The 17846-nt window shown below is 38.2% G+C and overlaps 1 pseudogene; it reads right to left on the reverse strand.

The window, feature by feature from the left end:
* Window positions 1–233: 233 nt before the first annotated feature.
* LOC109372950 (lysine-specific demethylase 3A-like) lies at window positions 234–10233 on the reverse strand (annotated as a pseudogene).
* Between the last annotated feature and the right edge of the window lie 7613 nt (window positions 10234–17846).

The raw sequence follows: 17846 nt of genomic DNA on the forward strand, positions 1-17846 counted from the left end.
ACAGTTTAAGGCTGTTATGTTCTATAAAATTTACTACACATACACATTAAGTGTCTGAAAACAGTAGAGATATACATTAGACAGAGTACTCTGAAAAGTCAGGTATAGTTAAAGAAAAAAAAAAAGGAAGATGAGGTAACATGATAAAGTCCACAGGAATTTTGCCTGAAGAGTTTGAACAGCTGCCAATAACTCACTTTCACTGTGTATGGGTTAAGGCATCTGTAGGACCCTTAGGGTTGGCCCAAACTGGATCCACTGGCTTTCAGTATAGTACCTGCATCTTTTACTACATGGTAGATAACATATTTCATATATAATTTATCTTCATGATTGGTATGAATCTCTAACAGATAACAGAATTCCTGAGGAATGCAGAAGAACTGTTTAACATGCTCTGGAGAAATAAAAATCTTCAACTGCTTTGGCACAACTATACAAGTTATGAACCTCATACGAAATTCCTGCTGTGAAAAATTCCACATCTCTGAGAAACTGTACAATAGCCCAGCCTTGAACTCCATACTCTTGATGAAGATGCTTTCTTAGCGATCAACCTAAATGCCAGCTCTGATCATTAATAGGATCATAGTCACTGGGTTTTCTGAAACTTGCTCTCCTGATGTCTTTTAAAGGAATTCTCATATCTTCTCCATGTCTTCATTAGCATATAGGTGACAGAGGCTCCTGTCTTCTTTTCCTTCAATAAATTGCTTTCTTGTGTGTTCATGAGAATCCCCATATTGGACAGTGTTAAGGACTTCTTCTTGTTCATAATGTCCTTTGGAATGACTTAGACCAGAACACGAGCTGCATAAGGTACATCTCAGTAAAGACATTGCTCCACATTTTTTATATCCTAGAGTAATTAATCCATAAGCATTATACATTTCAGGAGTCCAATCTGGCCAAACAAAGGAGTTGGGCAGCCTAGAGACAAAATCCAATTTGTCATCTTACTTTGTGTCCTCAAGCAATGGAATTTTGGCCATCAGATCATCAAACCTGGAGGTATCATAGCTTTAAAAGTCACTCCTGATAACAGCCAGTCCTTAGGTTTCAACATCATTGATTCTTTTTCACTTTCCAAGAGACTTGGAACATATTCAAATGCATTCCCGAAATCTCCTGCTTTGACGTCTGTAAGGATTTCATTGGTTCTTGGTATAGACTGAATGTTTATGCCCCAAAATGTATATGTTAAAACCTAATTCCCCATGTCATGGTGTTTGGAGGTGGGGTCCTTAAGAGGTGATGAGGTATGAAGTCAAAGCCCTCATGAATGGGATTAGTGCAGAAGAGACCCGAGAGCTCCACTGTCCCTTTCCACCATGTGAGGACACAGTGAGAAGACAGCATCTATGAACCAAGAAGTGGGCACTCATCAGATACCAAATCTACCACCTTGATCTTGAACTTCCAAATCTACCAAATCTACCAAATCAGCACCTTGATCTTGAACTTCCCACCCTCCAGAGCTGTGTGTGAGGGAAGGGAAAGTTTGTTTTTTAAACTATCCAGTCTATGGTATTTTGTTATAGCAGCCTAAACAGACCATGAAAGTCCTATAATTAATTAGATTGGCTTCCTGGTCACTAGACTCTTTGTCAAAGTGTTCAGGTTTTCATAATTCAGTGTTTAATTTATGAGGTACTCCAGACACCGTCACTGGCTGCCTTTGTTTCCAATACTTCCTGAACACATTTCAGTTGCTCTTATTATTGGGATCTTGCAAGCACAGTAAACTATTACCACACAACCAGTAGTGAGGAGTGTCAGAATGCTAGGTTGGTCGTCAGTTCTTGAGATTCTTACATAATACAGAGGAAGCGTTATTTCTACCAAGGAAGCAACAATGCCATTAAGGATTATTGGTGTATTCTTGAATCCACTTTCTGTCTTTTTTTTCTTTGTTAATATTCCCGCTGGTTAGGTTTGCCCGCCAGTTTAAAGGAGAAGTGCTGATGGCTTCATGCCGCTGGCTGGCTTGGAGGCTGCACCTCCACCCACAGCTGCTGGCTCCAACACTGAGGGAACCTGCAGGAGCACAGCTCCCAGAACAGGTTTCTCTCCAACTAAGGAAATCTGTTTCATGTCTACCTTTAAGGCCGGCTTGGAGAAGAGCTTGAATTGCCTATTTGAACAAGGACAATTTGTCTTTATTCCACATTTTGCTTTTACAAATGAACCGTTTTCAACATCTTTTCCAAGAATGATCTGTGTAGACATCACATTCCCTGACTCAAGTACCTGAATCTTCATGCAGCCCAGACAAGGAAAAATCTTATAGGTAGCTCCCTGTTTCCAATTTTTTCTCTTCATCTGGTAGCAGTCCACACACACTCCAAATGCATACGGAGGGTATACCCAGTCCAAGTTGAAGATGGTGGTATCACGCATTTCTTGAAAACTTTCGGCAGTTTGCTCCCTAGAAACCCTGTAAGAGATGCTCTTACTGTGTGGCTCCACAGTTGACCTAGCTTCCTTTTCAGAAACAACCATTTGACACAGCGACCTCCAACATGGGCCAGGATATACTTTTCTGTATCCAAATCAGTCCCCACCACACTTTTAGTTAAAGGCAACCATGATCTAAGTGCTTCGTTGTTATTACAAACATTTGACAAAGAGGCAGCACAGTAAAAACATCAGGTTCTAACAACCTAATAAATAAGAAGGGGTTTTTTTAGAGTCTGTGGGAGAAGAATCATGATCACACAGCTCCCTTTTCTCTTTCATCACTAACTTCAGAAAAACAATTACTAAGATGACTAAATTGACATTATTTTAGGTATATTAGGTTAGGAATACCTTGTGAAGCAAGAAACAGAAAATCTGACTAAGGAGTACAATGATAGATGGTTGTTGATGTTGGTCAGCTAGTAAGTCATGTCATCAGGAGCCTAGACTTCCTATTTGTTTGCTCCACCATGCTCAGCTGTTAGCTTTTTATCTTTATGCCTTTAAATATATGGTCTCAAGATGCCCACTGAATTTTCAAGCAAAGAAGAAGATAGAAAGATCACTTCAAGCCCCTACTATGCCTTTCACTGGGGAAGCAAAAACTTCTAGAAGTCCTCAGTAGACATCTTCATATATTTCATTGGTCAACATTGGGTCATTTGACCACCCCTAGCTCCAAAAGAATCTGGAAATCAAGTATACGGAAAAGATAAACAGGATTAGCTTAGATCAATTATGATTCATACTCTGGAGCTGCACAGACTACTGCTTGTATTAGTCAGCTATTACTGTGATAATGCTCCTTAACGAGCAACTCCCAAAATCTTCATGGTTTATAAGAACAAGTATTTTTTCCTCAATTATGGGCCTGTAGGTCACCTATGACTCTGCTAGGTTAGCTGGGATTAACTGGGCTTGGATCTAGGCTATGTGTATTTTCATGTTTGATCTATGTATTTTCTTATTCTGGCACTACTGATTACCCATTGAATATTCTTCTCATTGCAAGTGGTAGGTGCACAAGAAGCCAGGTAAAATCACACATATTTAGAGTCTCTCTCTTTTCACATCATGTCCAATAATATTCCATTTGCCAAACAAATGGGCAGGGGTATATATACTGCCTACTCCACTGGGAAGTGCTACAAAGTCACATGACAAAACGTGTACAAATATAATTCTATTACAGAGAAGGAATGAAGGATTGGGAACAAAAATCCAATCTATCCCCTCATTCCAAACAACCTGGGGTCCACACAGCAAGAGAGAAAGGAATGGCTGTTGGGTAGCCATCCAATTGTGTCTTCCACACTAGTCATCAAAAGAAGCTTTAGAAACTTATTTTTCTGGTTTCGTTAGCAAGAGGAAGAGGAGGAAATAAGGAGATGGTACAGTTACAAATTGCCTTTCCTGGGCAGGGGTTTTCAGCTATAACACTGATGGATAGTTGAACAGACTGTTTAATATCTCAGACTGTCAGTTTCATAGTCTGAATTCCTGCTACTAGCAACATCGCTGATACAGTACGTGCCAAATCCTACACTCATTACTTTACCTGCATTAGCTAGCTCACTTTGTCCTCACTACAAAGTGAAGTTATCCTCACTTTACAGCTAAGAAGTCCAGCGACTTAGGCAGCTGCTTATAAATAGCAGCTATGACTGGAACCCAGATCTGTCTGACTTCTTTCACTCAGGCACCCACTGCTCCCCAGGTACTGTGCTGGGGATGCAGACCAAAACACGGCCCCTGCCCTCCAGGACTTCTGTCCTTAGTCTCTAAGTTATACAGCCCACTAAAGACTATAAGTAGACTAAACAATGAGTACCATGTAAATATGTGTGTTATTTTAAAAATGAATATACAATGTGCCAGGTGCTCTTATCAAAGAACTATCAAACCAACTCTATGAAGTAAGTACTATTATTCCCCGTTTTAACTATTACAAAACTGAGATAATGACAGGTAGGTTATCTTTGTTACACACTAGAAAAGCAATGCAGCAGGATTACAAATCAGGCAACCTGACTCTAGAGTTCCCCTTTTCACCACAACACCACAAGCAGCCCGTGACTAATAAAATACAGGTTTATTTGAATATATTAATCAATCAACATAGCTTTTTCGGATGTATTTTCTCACTAAAAAATACTAGCAATAAACTTAATCACATAGAGGCCTTTAAAATATTTTATGTTAAAAAGGGATCCTCACACTTGAGAAACTTGGGATCATCGGTCTGGTATTTTTCTTGTTTTCCAAAATTATAAACTAAGAGCAAAAATATTAAAACACTGTGGTTTCTTTTTCCTTAAACCTAAGAGACTGGATTTCTATTATTCCACTATTTTATCCGTGTTTGATGTTTGCTTAACACTTGACAATTACAAATTAATCACAGTACATTGCAGTGATAATTGTGATCATTGTTATTAAAATCATTTCCTGTGGGGGTGCTAGAGGCGCCCTTGGAGAGGGCTTGGCCTGTGAGCTCCGCGGAGTACCCAGAAGTTGGGCTATATATAGTTCCAGCCTTGTCTGCTCCTGGTCCCTGGCCACTTGGCGGCACCACGCGCGGGCGACGTTGCCTGGAGCAGCACGGGCGGCGCTGCTGAGCCCGGCTCCCCCAAGCGGCGGCGCTGTGCCCCCCTGCCCTGCCACGCTCCCGGCCCCAGCACCCGGACCGCGCGCTACAGATGCAGAGCCCACAGCCCACTCCGCAGCTGCCTGCCGCTGCCCGGCAGCCCGGGATGCCTAACAACTCTAGAGCACATTTTTCGGAACATAAAACAAGAATAGAGTCACTGTCAGAGGTGATGTGAAGCTTGTAGTCAGGAAACTCAACCTCACTTCTCAGCACCGCTCAGCAATTAAGTCCTCAGGTTCCTCCTGGATGGCAGAACCAGCCCCGCTTTACCCTCCGACCAGTAGGAATAATGAATAACATGTGAGCATCTCTTAAAAGACTAGGAAGATCGAGTCTGGGAGGCGTATGCACAAATCCTCTATACCAATCTAGCAGAACAACGTGAATTTTGTAAAATCACACATGATCGCATTATGTGATGAGATGGGACTTGGGACGAAGCCAACAAGCTCTGTGTCCTGAAGCTTTTTTGTGTATCTGGGTACCAAGTACCAGGTTTGAGCTCAAGAAATGGCTACTGCACACTTGATGTACCTAGTTTGAAGTCACATTTCAGCTCCAACTTTGCATCCTGAGAACACTGAAACATTTCACCAGGTACACTTAATACAACTTGAAAGACATTATAATTTTCTGGTTGCCACAAGCATTATCTTTCTTTTCTGCTCATCTAATAAATTGCCGTGTTAGGAAAACATTTTGACGCCAACCTTTAAGGTATCCCTGTGGAATCTGCACTCACCTCATTCCCACAATTGTTCCCTGTACACTGAACTTCTAAAAGGAAAAGTCTCCTCTGGAGCAGGAGCATCAGGGTTTGCTTGAGAGCACAGCACACGTGAGCACTGGCCAGGCTCCCCAGGCACTGCTACTTGGGGGGAATCACTTCACCTATGTATCCGTTATTAAAAATTGAATTCGGATTGTTTGGTCAGGTTCTCCCAACTTCTTTTAAGAGGTGTCCACATTCAACTGCTTAGGCTTTGTTCTGGGTACCTCTTGCCTGGAATTGTTTACGGACTGTTCTTTGCCTTGTTTCCAAGGTTGAGGAACAGAAAGTAGCCTCTGTTTTGAGGAGGTGGAAGTGAAGCACACATTGATTTTTTACTGTGACTTGTTCAGAACCACATTCTACAAAAATGCCTTATTTCCTCTCTTATTTCTGGAAACGAAAGTTCTATTAAAACTGCTTTAGTTTGCATATAAAATATATTTTTTAAATAGGGCTTATTTTGAAAATTCTGAGTTTAATTCAAATGAAAAATTCTAGGTAACCTCACTGATAAATACAGTCGCAAAACTAAATAAATCATTAGCAAATTGTACTCATTGATATACAAAAAAATAGCACTACATCATAAGCAACAGTGGATCTAGGAATGAAAGGATTTTCCAACATTGGAAAATCTACTTATGGAGATCGCTGGCATATAAGTAATATTTAAGTGGTTGGTAATAGGAATATTCCCAAAGAAAGATAAAGTAGGTAAAGAGAGAGTGATTTCCAAGAATATGATCTGCAACATTTAAAACTTTTTCAAAGGAAACCCTGAAGGAGCAACCAATGAAATGGGGGTGTGTGGGAAAGAGGGATGGGTGATGTCAAGGTATTCATGAGAAGAAAATGTTTCCAGTGATCAAGTGCTGAGGAATCATGTAAGATGAAGACTGAGAATGAACTATTAATTCAGCGCCGTGGTGGTCACTGGTTATGTGGTAAACACAGTCTCCATGGAGTGAAGGCAGAGAAGTCTAATTGGAATGGGTTACAAGCAAATGTGGAGTGCAGAAACGGAACTGACTGTAGAAAACTAATTTAAGAAGTTAGTCTCTGAAGGGAACAGATAAATGGAGGTGGTAGCTTGGCTCCTTTAAGATGAGTGGGGTAAGAGAAAGGTTTTGTTTGTTTGTATTTTGCTTTGGATCATTTGTTATTTAAGGATGATAGGCACTGGGCATATGTTATACCAAAGGAAATAATCAGGAGTAAAAGTCTGATGATGCAGGAGAAAGACGAGAGAAGTTATGGGAGCAATGTTTTCTCCCTCAGCCATGAACACTTTGCCAAACTCCAACTCAGGTGAAACTCAACTGTCTGCCAAGCTCTTGAACTCAAGCAGCTGAACACAGTGGCAGAAAAATACATAGCTAGTCTCACTTGAAATCCATGACCACAAATCTCAAAATATCACTTAACATGAACAAACAATCCTATTATACTTCCCTAGTGTGATGACTTCTCATGACTTCTCCTTTCTCCAAAATAACTACATCACACATTGTCCTCTCTCCAAAAACTTCTCATGGCCTTCTCCTCCTTCACTCTTAGCTGCTTGCCTTGCCTCATACATCACGGGGAAAATAGAAGCTATTCGACAGACGTTCTCTCATCTTCCTGCCACAAAGTCTACCAGCATTTCTGCACCTGACTTCTTTCTTCTGTCTCTCCATGTGGTCCAGACTCTACTTCATTACAATAATTAGGAAAAGGGCTGCACAAATTAACCCAGAAATATTTAGGCTGTCTTAGAAGATATAATGTTATTTGTATCTTAATGTTATTATGTTACAAATAACATTAAAAAATTTGTAAAAACTATACACAATAAAAATTTGACTGAAATTAATGGAATAATTTAATCTTCTTGAAAAGGTTAGATTTGCAAATTTGACCTGGGAAAATTAGATTTGGTAATAATAATGCACCCAAATAAAGGTCACATACTATGTGCCATCATCAATAAAAGTTTTCATTATAGCATTTACACAGAAAAACTGTCCTCCAAAGAAAATAATCTCAGAAAAATAAAATTGCAAAGTTAGTATGGATAACCCTTGAATAATGCAGGGATTACGGGCATGACCCACCACATAGTGGAAAGTGTGCGCATAACACATACAACATTTTACTCCCCTAAAACTTAAGTTCCCCCTCAGTATCCATGGATTGGTTCCTTTTCCCCTATAGACTTCTATTTCTCTTGTAATAAATCTCCTTTACTGTTCATTAGGAAGAACCTCAGCGTCTCATTAAAAACTGATTTCAAACCATTTCCTGCTCTGCATTTAAAGAGGTTGGCAGTAGCCATTCCATGCTAAAAAATAAAAAGCTAAACACACTGAAAAATCAACAACTCTTCTTGAATCCATGAGAGAGGGGAGAGCACAGGGCAAATCTCTGCCCTGAAATTGGAGAGACTGACTTGCAAATACAGGGAGTCATGGCTTACCTGAGCAGGTCTCACTTAGCAGAAACCACCTCAGGAACCCATGCCAGGGTAGAAAAACCTGAAATGAAATCGACAAAATGCAGGTGGTTCAGTATGTAAAAACTCCAGGAGACTCAGTCATAGGGGATTCCACAATTTTGTGAAACTTACCTCTAGGGGCTCGAGCAGGTTCCCACAGTAAATGATGAAAAAAAAAAAAAAACCCCTCCTGCTTCCTGTGAGGTGAAGGAAAAAGGAATCATTTTGAAATAAACTAGGGCACTCTGTTCTGAACAAGGCCTGCCCTCAGGAGAAACTAGCTAAGCAGAACCTAACCTGCTGGAGTATTATCACAGCCTAACTCACCTGGGGGAAGGGAATACCCACTGAGTCAGCTCTAGCCTTTCAATTTGGGGGAATGGAAATACCCAACTCCAGTCCACTCTAGCCATCCTGTCCCACCTAAGGGGAGAGAAAAAAATTGAGGAACACTTGTGAAGTTTACAGTCCAGAGACATAGGTTCACTTAGAAACTGAAGCCTAATCATAGGACTATAGAATGCTCCCCCACGTACATACTTTACCACCACTAAAGGCCTATTTAGAGCACTTCCTTTTACCCAATACATTATGTCCAGCTACTAAAAAAAAAAATTTATGAAGCATACTAAAAGTAAAAACGAAAACTTCCCAGTACCTACATTGTATTCTAATAGATGAATCCATCATTTTTTATTTATACACCCTCTCATCCATGTTGTTTAAATTTCCCACTATTCTAAAACAATAAAACCCTTGCACACATATATTTGTATAATCAGACAATAAATTTCCTTAGGATATATTTCTAAAAATCATTTTCCAGAGCTTGAAAATAATAGATTATCAGCTAGTTTAATAAACAACTCTGGCAGAGAAAGGGAAAAGAGTATGGGGGAAAATATGAAAAGAGGAGAAAATCAGCCAGTTTAGGAAAATTTGTGACCACATATTTTTCTTTTTTTACTTTTAAAATGTTTATCTTTATTTTTTAAATATGGTAAAAAAAATCCTTGGATTTCAAAAAATATATATGGAAAAATAAGTCTACCTCCCATATGTCTCCCAATTCCCAGTTCTCTCCCTCGTTTATTATTGATCCTTATTTATCCTTTTAGATATTAGGGTGAACCATACAAAAAGCTATTTCTGTAGATCAAACCTAGTTTGAAGAAATGCAGTATGGTTCCACCTAATATTATATGGACATCCATTCACATTTCCAAATATTTGATCATAATATACTCAGTGATTTTGTCATATATAGCAGATGTTTTTCTATAAACTTCTTTCCTTAGTGGGGACAAAATATCTAAAAATCAGGTTTTTAAAATTAAAACTGCCAGGAATGTTAGATGAGTAGAGGAGGTCTTGGGTGTGGTGCTATTCATTTCCCTAAAATGAATAACGGTTTCCTTTAACTTGAAGAGGAAGTAACACGTTTGAAGTCTATAACTTACATAAATATATGATAAGAAAACATATTGTCTGAAGAAAATCTATGAACAAAACCCAGTGGTTTCCTTCAAAATCCTAGAAAGCGCAGCCTTTGGCTATGCAGGCATGCAGGCTAGAGGGCGCTGTGGTCTAATCCTAATGTGTTGGTTCCTGGAGCAGGGTTTGGGAATAAAATTGCCTAGAATAGTTTTTGTACCAATAAAGGACTATGGGTGAACAGTTTGTCTATCGTAACACCATTTCCTGAAGTAGCTTTTTTGCTAGAAAAGTAGGAGTAAATTACTAAATCTTCTTAACTGTATAAGTAGAATAATATCTTTTGAAGAAAAATTCATATTAATGAACTGGAAGACACCTTAAAGGTCATCTACGTCTATGGCACTCAACATGGAATCGTATCAGTATTACCTGCGTCATGTTGGGTAATTGTCCAAAGTCAGCTAAATGCTTTTTTTTTTCAAGTTCGAACCCAGGCCTTTGGTCTCTGAGGCATTGGAAAGTGATGCTTTCTATATTAGTTGTCCAGCTTTTCCAAATTACTGCTCCATCGCCTTCTCTTAGGAGACACTTCTTATTATTCTCTCCCAAAAGCATATCTGGAATCACTATAACCTGGTCAGCTCTGTTAATCCATAAATACGTTTCCTCAGTCTTGATCCCAGAAATAAATGTATCCAGTACAAATTTTGTCTACTCACATCTTGGGTTCATGTTGACCTTCCCTTACCTCTCTGCTATGTACACATGTTTTTGTTAGTTTCTAACTTAAAAGCATTCGGTTGAGTGGTAAGCTGTTTGTTTCAATGGGAAAATGTGTTCCTGTGTTCGATTAGAAAATGATTGGGCTTCCAAGCCAGGTCACTAAAAACAATTTAATGAATAATTTACCTGAACCATGATGCCGATGGTCCCTTTTGCAAGTATACCTCCGTTCCATCAAATAAGCACTGAATAGACATGGATTGCAAAATTCTGATGTGGTCCTGAATGTGGGACATGCGCAACAAACAATTTCTCTTCACTTCAATAGGAGCTTGACTGCGGGCTATAGAGTAAAAACAGGGTTGTTGGGCATCAGTCTCAATGTTCATGCACTGTATTTGAAGTACCCCTCAGGTGTATTCTTTCTGTGCTCAGTAGACACTTATTCTGAAACATCAAGTGTGGTGGATCTAAAACTAATAAAAGAATGGAAATATGGCAAAATTGAAGTGGGAGCAGTTAGTTCAACAGTATTTAGTTTAGTAATTAATTGAGCTGAGTCAAAGTAAGTCAGCCTACAAAACAGGTTCTCCTACCCAGCCACCCCAATTGTTTCATTTTATTTAAAGATAGAGGCAAATATGCCGGAGCATTGAGGCAACAAAAAGAAGAAGCCTAAATGTTCTAAATCTTGCCACAGCATTCTCAGGGTGGAAGTAAGAGACTATGGGGAGAAGTTTAAGGTGGAGAAGATAGCAAAGGTTATCTGGGTGCTTTTGGTGAGAAGTGTGGTCAGTTTCTACAGCCTGGCTAGGTGGCATTTGTTCTGGTTCATTTGCAAATGATTATATGAGGTTTTTCTAAAAGCAGCAACAATGTAGCTGCTGTTTTACCAGTTTATATCACCTCAGAAACAAGAACATTCCTGGACAAGGTTAAAGATTACAGGTGCCATTTACATTCCTAACCCCCTGCCAGCTGCCTCTCAAATTGATTATAAGGTCACCAGTGATGAGGCAAGGAAATGTGGATGGATCTGTGAAAATCCACCATCACTAAGGGAAAACAAATTCCAATGTCTGGTCAATCATGTTCTATTTTTAAGGAAAAGACAACAATTATTTATTGCACAGACAATGGTTCAGTAACACAATTTTTTTTCCAGAGTATTGGTGTGTTTGCTTATAAGTGGAAGTACCCGTATTCACTGCACAAAGACAAATGTTCTTATGCTAAGCAGAAGGTAGATACTGCTGGCAGTGTTTTCTCTCTTAGATGAGTTTTGCTGTGTGGGTGGAATATGGAGGGTGATGGGGAAATAGGAAGAATGGATTGTGGAATAGGTAGCAAATGTTTGTTGGTTGCTGGTTTGCATAAGATTAAATGCAATTACCTGTTCCTGACTCACCAAAGTTCCTCATTCCAAAAGGCAAGGTCTGCGCCTGGCTATTTGACAAAGGTAACTATGTAAATCAAATGTCTCTCTTTCTTCCAGTATAAGAAAAACTGATAACGATGGAAGTAGTCCCCCAAATTAGGAGATTTTACACACACACACACACACACACACACACACACACACACTGTGATATGTGATATATGGTACATATGTTATATATGTAGCTATGATGCAAGCTACAACAGTCTTGGGGTATTAACCATAAAAGTCCAGATCCAGACTTGACGAAGTGATGAGAAGCCAAGAGAAATTATCAATGGCATAAGACAGAACTTGGCATTGCAAAATCTGGAATGAAGTCCCTGCTTAGTCCCTTATTAGCTAAGAGAGGCTAGCTAGTCACTTAATTCAGCTAAACCTTATTTTCCACATCAGCCAATTAAGAATAACATGTTACTGCAGAGGTGTTTGGGGAGTCAAATGACATAATGAATATGTATATACGTTGTATATCATGCATTTATATACTTTGTATATAAATGTTTGTAAAATGCTCTACCAATATTATTTAAAAACATTTAAAGAATAAATTCTGAGACAACTTCCTGGCTGAGCAAGGCTTTGAGGAATTATTTAAATAATCAGAAAAGAACGGCACCAGAGATTGAACTTGGCACAACTGACTATGAGACAGTCACAATCCATGGTCACTTTCGAGGCCCAGTGTGCCTACTCCAGGACCCCCAGACTCTGTGGCTGTGGAAGACCTACTCCACGGAGACCTGGAGGTCAAGGGGGAAAGTCTTTACATTCTCCAACAATTATGACCAGTTGGTTTCTTCACTAATTCTCTGTACTGGGTTCTGGAGATACAGAGAGGAACTAATAGTCAAGGCACCTCCTCTTCTGGAGCTTAGAGTCTAGTAAGAGAGACACAAATTAATCCAACGATCATCCAAATATATAAAAACAGTGAAAAGCCTTTAAAGGAATAGATCAGGGGGCCCCGAAGCATGTGAGAGATGGACTTGATCTATTTTGCTGTTGTCAGGAAGATTTTCTAGGGAAGTAACACTTGGGCTAAAACATGAGATGATTAGAAACACCTACATGAAGTTCGCTGGGTTGGGACAGAAAGAACTGGAAGGAGGATGTGCTGACAGAGCCTGAGGCTGGCGCAGTAGGAAAATCAGGCAGGAGCTAGTCTTCATGAGCACAGAAATGACAAGATTACTTTTTAAAAATAACAGTGTGGAGGATGAATTGTGGGCCAGGGGAACAAGAGTGAATAACAACAGTAAATTTGATTAGCATGGTAAGTTTGATTCAATGGAAAGAATTTGATAGTTTTGAAAGAGGTATGGGTGACATCCTATATCTATGGATGTATTGGGTTGTCGGAAAAGTCATGATGTATTTTTCTATGTTTTTCGTTTCATAAATATGTTATTACTTTTCCGACAACCCAATAGATTAAGAGAAAAGGTTTAGAAATAGCCTTGAGGGGCTCCAACTTTTAAGGTCTCAATAGAGGAGTGTACGTCTTAAAAGAAAAGATAGGAAGGTTAAGAGAACATTAGGAGTCACTGACAAAAAAACAACAACAAAAAAACCCAAAAACAAAACTGCTGCTGAGTGGTCAAGATGAAACCTGAAAAAATGCTTATGGGATTTAGGATTTAGTGACACAGAGGTCATTAGCAGGAACTACATTTGGAGGAGAGATGGGAACATAAGTCAGGTCAAAGAGTGATAGAGAATAAGGAACTGGGACCAACTTGTTTAATAATTTGGTTTTGAAAATTAGAATTAAAAGATCGTGGTAGCTAAGGGGGAAGACAGGCAGGGAAATAGTGGGGAACATTTTATTCACTCCTCAAGTCATAAGACTCAATCTTTTAGCCTATCAGTCTAGAATTTCTTTCTCCTTTTAATGTGGGGTGTTTGTTTCTGTGCAGACCATAGCCTTAGAGAGTATTTGAGGAGGAGAATGGAGATTGAATTTATATATATATATATATATATATATATATATATATATATATATATATATATATTTCAATTATTTAAAAAAATAATAATAAGTGGTTTATTCATTCACTCACTACCTGCTACCAACAAGCCCCACACCAAGGTTTAGTTTCTAAAAGCCACTCTCAGTGGCATGGCCCTGGAAGGAAAGAAAAAAAAAAAAGATGTACTATTTCTCCACATAGGTCTGGGGCTTCCCTCTTACTCAGACCTTTTTTCTACAAACAACATGCAAAGCCATGTCTTGTTCCCACCTAACACCTCTGTGTTCTCTGGCTGTCCCCTCCTAGCTATCCCTATCTTCACTGGCTTGGAAACTTCCACTTCTGTTTTGGGCCTTAGACAGGTATGGGCCCTGGGGGGCTCCACAACGTTCTCCATTGCAGTCGTCATTACTCATTCCTCCTCCTCTCACTGTAGACAGATGGCGGGCAGCACACAGTCATTGGCGTTATGCTGGCCTGTGCTGTGGCTGATGAGATGAGATTCCAGGCCCTCTTGCCACTCTGTCAGTTCTCTACTGCCACTCACTGATAATAAACCACATGTCAAGTGTTGGCAATTGGTGCTTGCCTTGCAGGTCGTGCTGAGTCCAGCTCTCCAATATAGATTCAACATCTTCTTGTAGACCCTACTGCCTCTTTTGAGAAGTTCCCTTCTAGCTGAAACTAGTTTTTGATGGGGAATGTATGCAGTTTAAAAATGTAAACTTATTTTCCACTACTGACCTAATTCATTAGTTAATTAACTGTAACAATTAAAATCCCTAAGGATCCCAAATATTTTATAAAATTAAAATAAAATTAAAGAGTGTTTTAGAAGCCATTTCCCTGATTTTTGGGTGCTGAGTTTGCAAGTGAATCCTGAGTACAAATATAAGGTTTGTATCTGTCGAAATGTGTTGGCATCTGTATTTGAAATGAAACAATGACAAATAATTTGTACATGACATCAATGTATTTTCCAATTAAAAAAAATAATCCATAACTAAAGGCAGAATGTTGTGCACTTTAAAATACAAAGCAGGACAAAAGTCATCACCAGACATTTTACTGAAGAGGATAGGTGGATGGTTTTAATTTGCATTTATCTGGTGGCTAATGAAGTTCAATATCTTTTCATATGGCTGGGTAGGAGAACCTGGAATGTTTTGTAGGGTGACTTACTTTGGCTCAGCTCAATTAATTACCATAATTAAATATCACTATATACCTATCAGAATGACTAAAATAAAAAGTGGCAACACCAAATGCTGGTGAGTGTGTGCAAAAACTAGATCACATGTACAATGCTAGTAGGAAGTAAAAAAGTACAGTCATTCTGGAAAACAGCCTGGTGGTTTCTTATACAACTAAACATGCAATTACTATTTAACTCAGCAATTGTAGTTTTGGGACATTTATCTCAGAGAAATTAAGCAAAATCAACCAAAGAATCCCTCCTATTGCCTTTTTCATAGCATGTATTTTCATAGCAACTTTATTTGTAATAGCCAAAAACTTGAAACAGCTCACATGTCCTTCAACAGATGAATGAATGGTCAAAGAAATGATGGAACACATGGTGCCATGGGATATTAATCAACAATAAAAAGAAACAAACTACTAATATTTGCAACAACTTATGTTCAAAGAATTATGCTGTATGAAAAAAGCCAATTCTAAAGGTTACATAATATATGACATGATTCCATTTATATAATACTTTGAAATGACAATATTTTAGAAATGAAGGGTAGATTAGTAGCTGCAAGGGGTTAGAGATAGGGGCCAGAGGCACAGATGGGGAGAGAAATAGATATAGTTATAAAAAAGCAACAGAAAGGATCCTGTGGTAATGGAATTTTTCAGTATCTTGACTGTGGTGATAGATACAGGAACTGCATAAAATTGTATAGACCTAAACACACACACACACACACACACACACACACACACACACACAGTACAAGTAAAATTGGGGACATTGAAATAAGATCAGTAGATTGCATTAGTGTCAACATACTTGTGATGATATACAACAGTATGCAAAATGCTACCATTAAGAAAAATTAGGAAAAAGTACAAACAGTATTTGTATTATAATACCTCTTACAATTGCATGTGAATCTATATATCAATAAAAAATTTCAAGTAAAAAGGAATAATAAGCGAAATTTCTTACCACAATCTTTACTGCCATTGGTTTCTTTTCTGGGTAAGGTACTCCTCTAAGTAAATTGTGATGAGGAATGATGATTAGTAAGCAAATATTTTGCCACACATAGATTAAGACAGCTGTGTCAATAGGATATCCTACCACATGAGCTGGAAAATGGTAGTTTAAGTGTTTTTGTTTTTTTTTAATTCAGGTAGTTAATGAATACTTTATAGTCTTTTCAAATAATATGCAAGCGGCCTATTTATTACTTGAAAACCACAACCATTAATTTTTCCCAACCTTGTTTTTGTGGTAATCCACTTCTATGAAAACGTAAGTAGGAACTTCCATCTGGGCAGGAGTTTGCAAAAGACCTTTTAACTTGCCTAACAGAACTTAGACTTTGCTTCCTACACAAGTAGTAGTTACATGAGGTGCACCTATCAATTCATACCCCAGGATTCTGGGATTTTAGGAGAGCTTCATTTTGAATTCTGTTCTCTGCTCCTCTTCTCACAAGCTCATCTGGGACATTTGAATCATGAGAGGGAAGTTCATGGCCTCAGTTTCTCAGCAGTTCACCAATGCAGCAATCAGATCACATAATAATAATAATAATAATAATAATAATAATAATAATAAAATCCCATTAGTAATTTACTCTAACACCAACATACTTTCACAAGTTTGACTTAATCTTTTATCTTCTATTTTACAAAGGGTTGTTGTAAGAAACAGCCAGATGAAGACTGTTTCTGCATTTTCTTAATCTATGAATTGAATGTGCTGCTGACTATATTATTAAATGTCTCTCTTATGTGATATTTTTTTTGTGATAAATTGCTCTTAGAATGTTGAGGGAAAACAAAATGCTCCTTTGGATACAAAGATATAATTCCTTAGATTAGATAATGACAAATATATAATCCAATGTGATTTATTTTGACCCTTACTACCAAGAAACTCAGATCTAACTTTTCTGCTTATTTATTACTTTTAACCTAGCTACAGATATTTTCTCCTCCGCCCTATCCCATTTAAATATAATTTGTCTTAAAAGTAGTATTTTAAAAAATTTTATTGAAGATTTTAGCCAATTTAAATTCATTTAATTCTAACAATTTAATATTAAAATCATTTTTATAATACCACTTTAAGCATTATTTATTTTAGTTCTTTTAACATACTTGAAGGAAATAGACCTAGCAAAAGGACATGTGGAGGATTACTTAATGTATTTGTGTTTCCTTCACTTTAAAAATGAAGATTCAGACATCGCTTCCTCGGCCTTTTGGCTAAGATCAAGGGTAAAACTGAAGACTCAGAAATGTTTAGTTCTCTATTTTAACAACTTTATGGATGTCTTTTGATTTAAGAGACATTGATTGCTTGGATCTAAATTCAAATTGGCAAGCATAACTCATATAGTAGATCTAAAAAAGGCAAAAAATGTACACCCTGCCCAAGATTTTCCTGAGCAGTTTCTGGCACCAAATAAAAGAAATGACTACAGTATAAATATAACTTCTGCTTGGGTATAAGCAAAATCACAAAGGAGGAAAATTGAAGTTGACTAAAAGGCAATGTATTAATAAAAAACTGACTAGGGTGCAATAGTCCACCAGGTCACCATCAAAAGGAATCTCATTTATGATCTGCTAGTTTGCAAACCAAAAACCAGTGATGAAAGGACATCATACATTTCTTGGTTTTATGTAGCCGTCTTTCCTCTTACCTGCTACCACGAGTCTGAGGATAG

Source organism: Hipposideros armiger, unplaced genomic scaffold (assembly GCF_001890085.2).
Source record: "Hipposideros armiger isolate ML-2016 unplaced genomic scaffold, ASM189008v1 scaffold_680, whole genome shotgun sequence".
Lineage (NCBI taxonomy): Eukaryota > Metazoa > Chordata > Mammalia > Chiroptera > Hipposideridae > Hipposideros > Hipposideros armiger.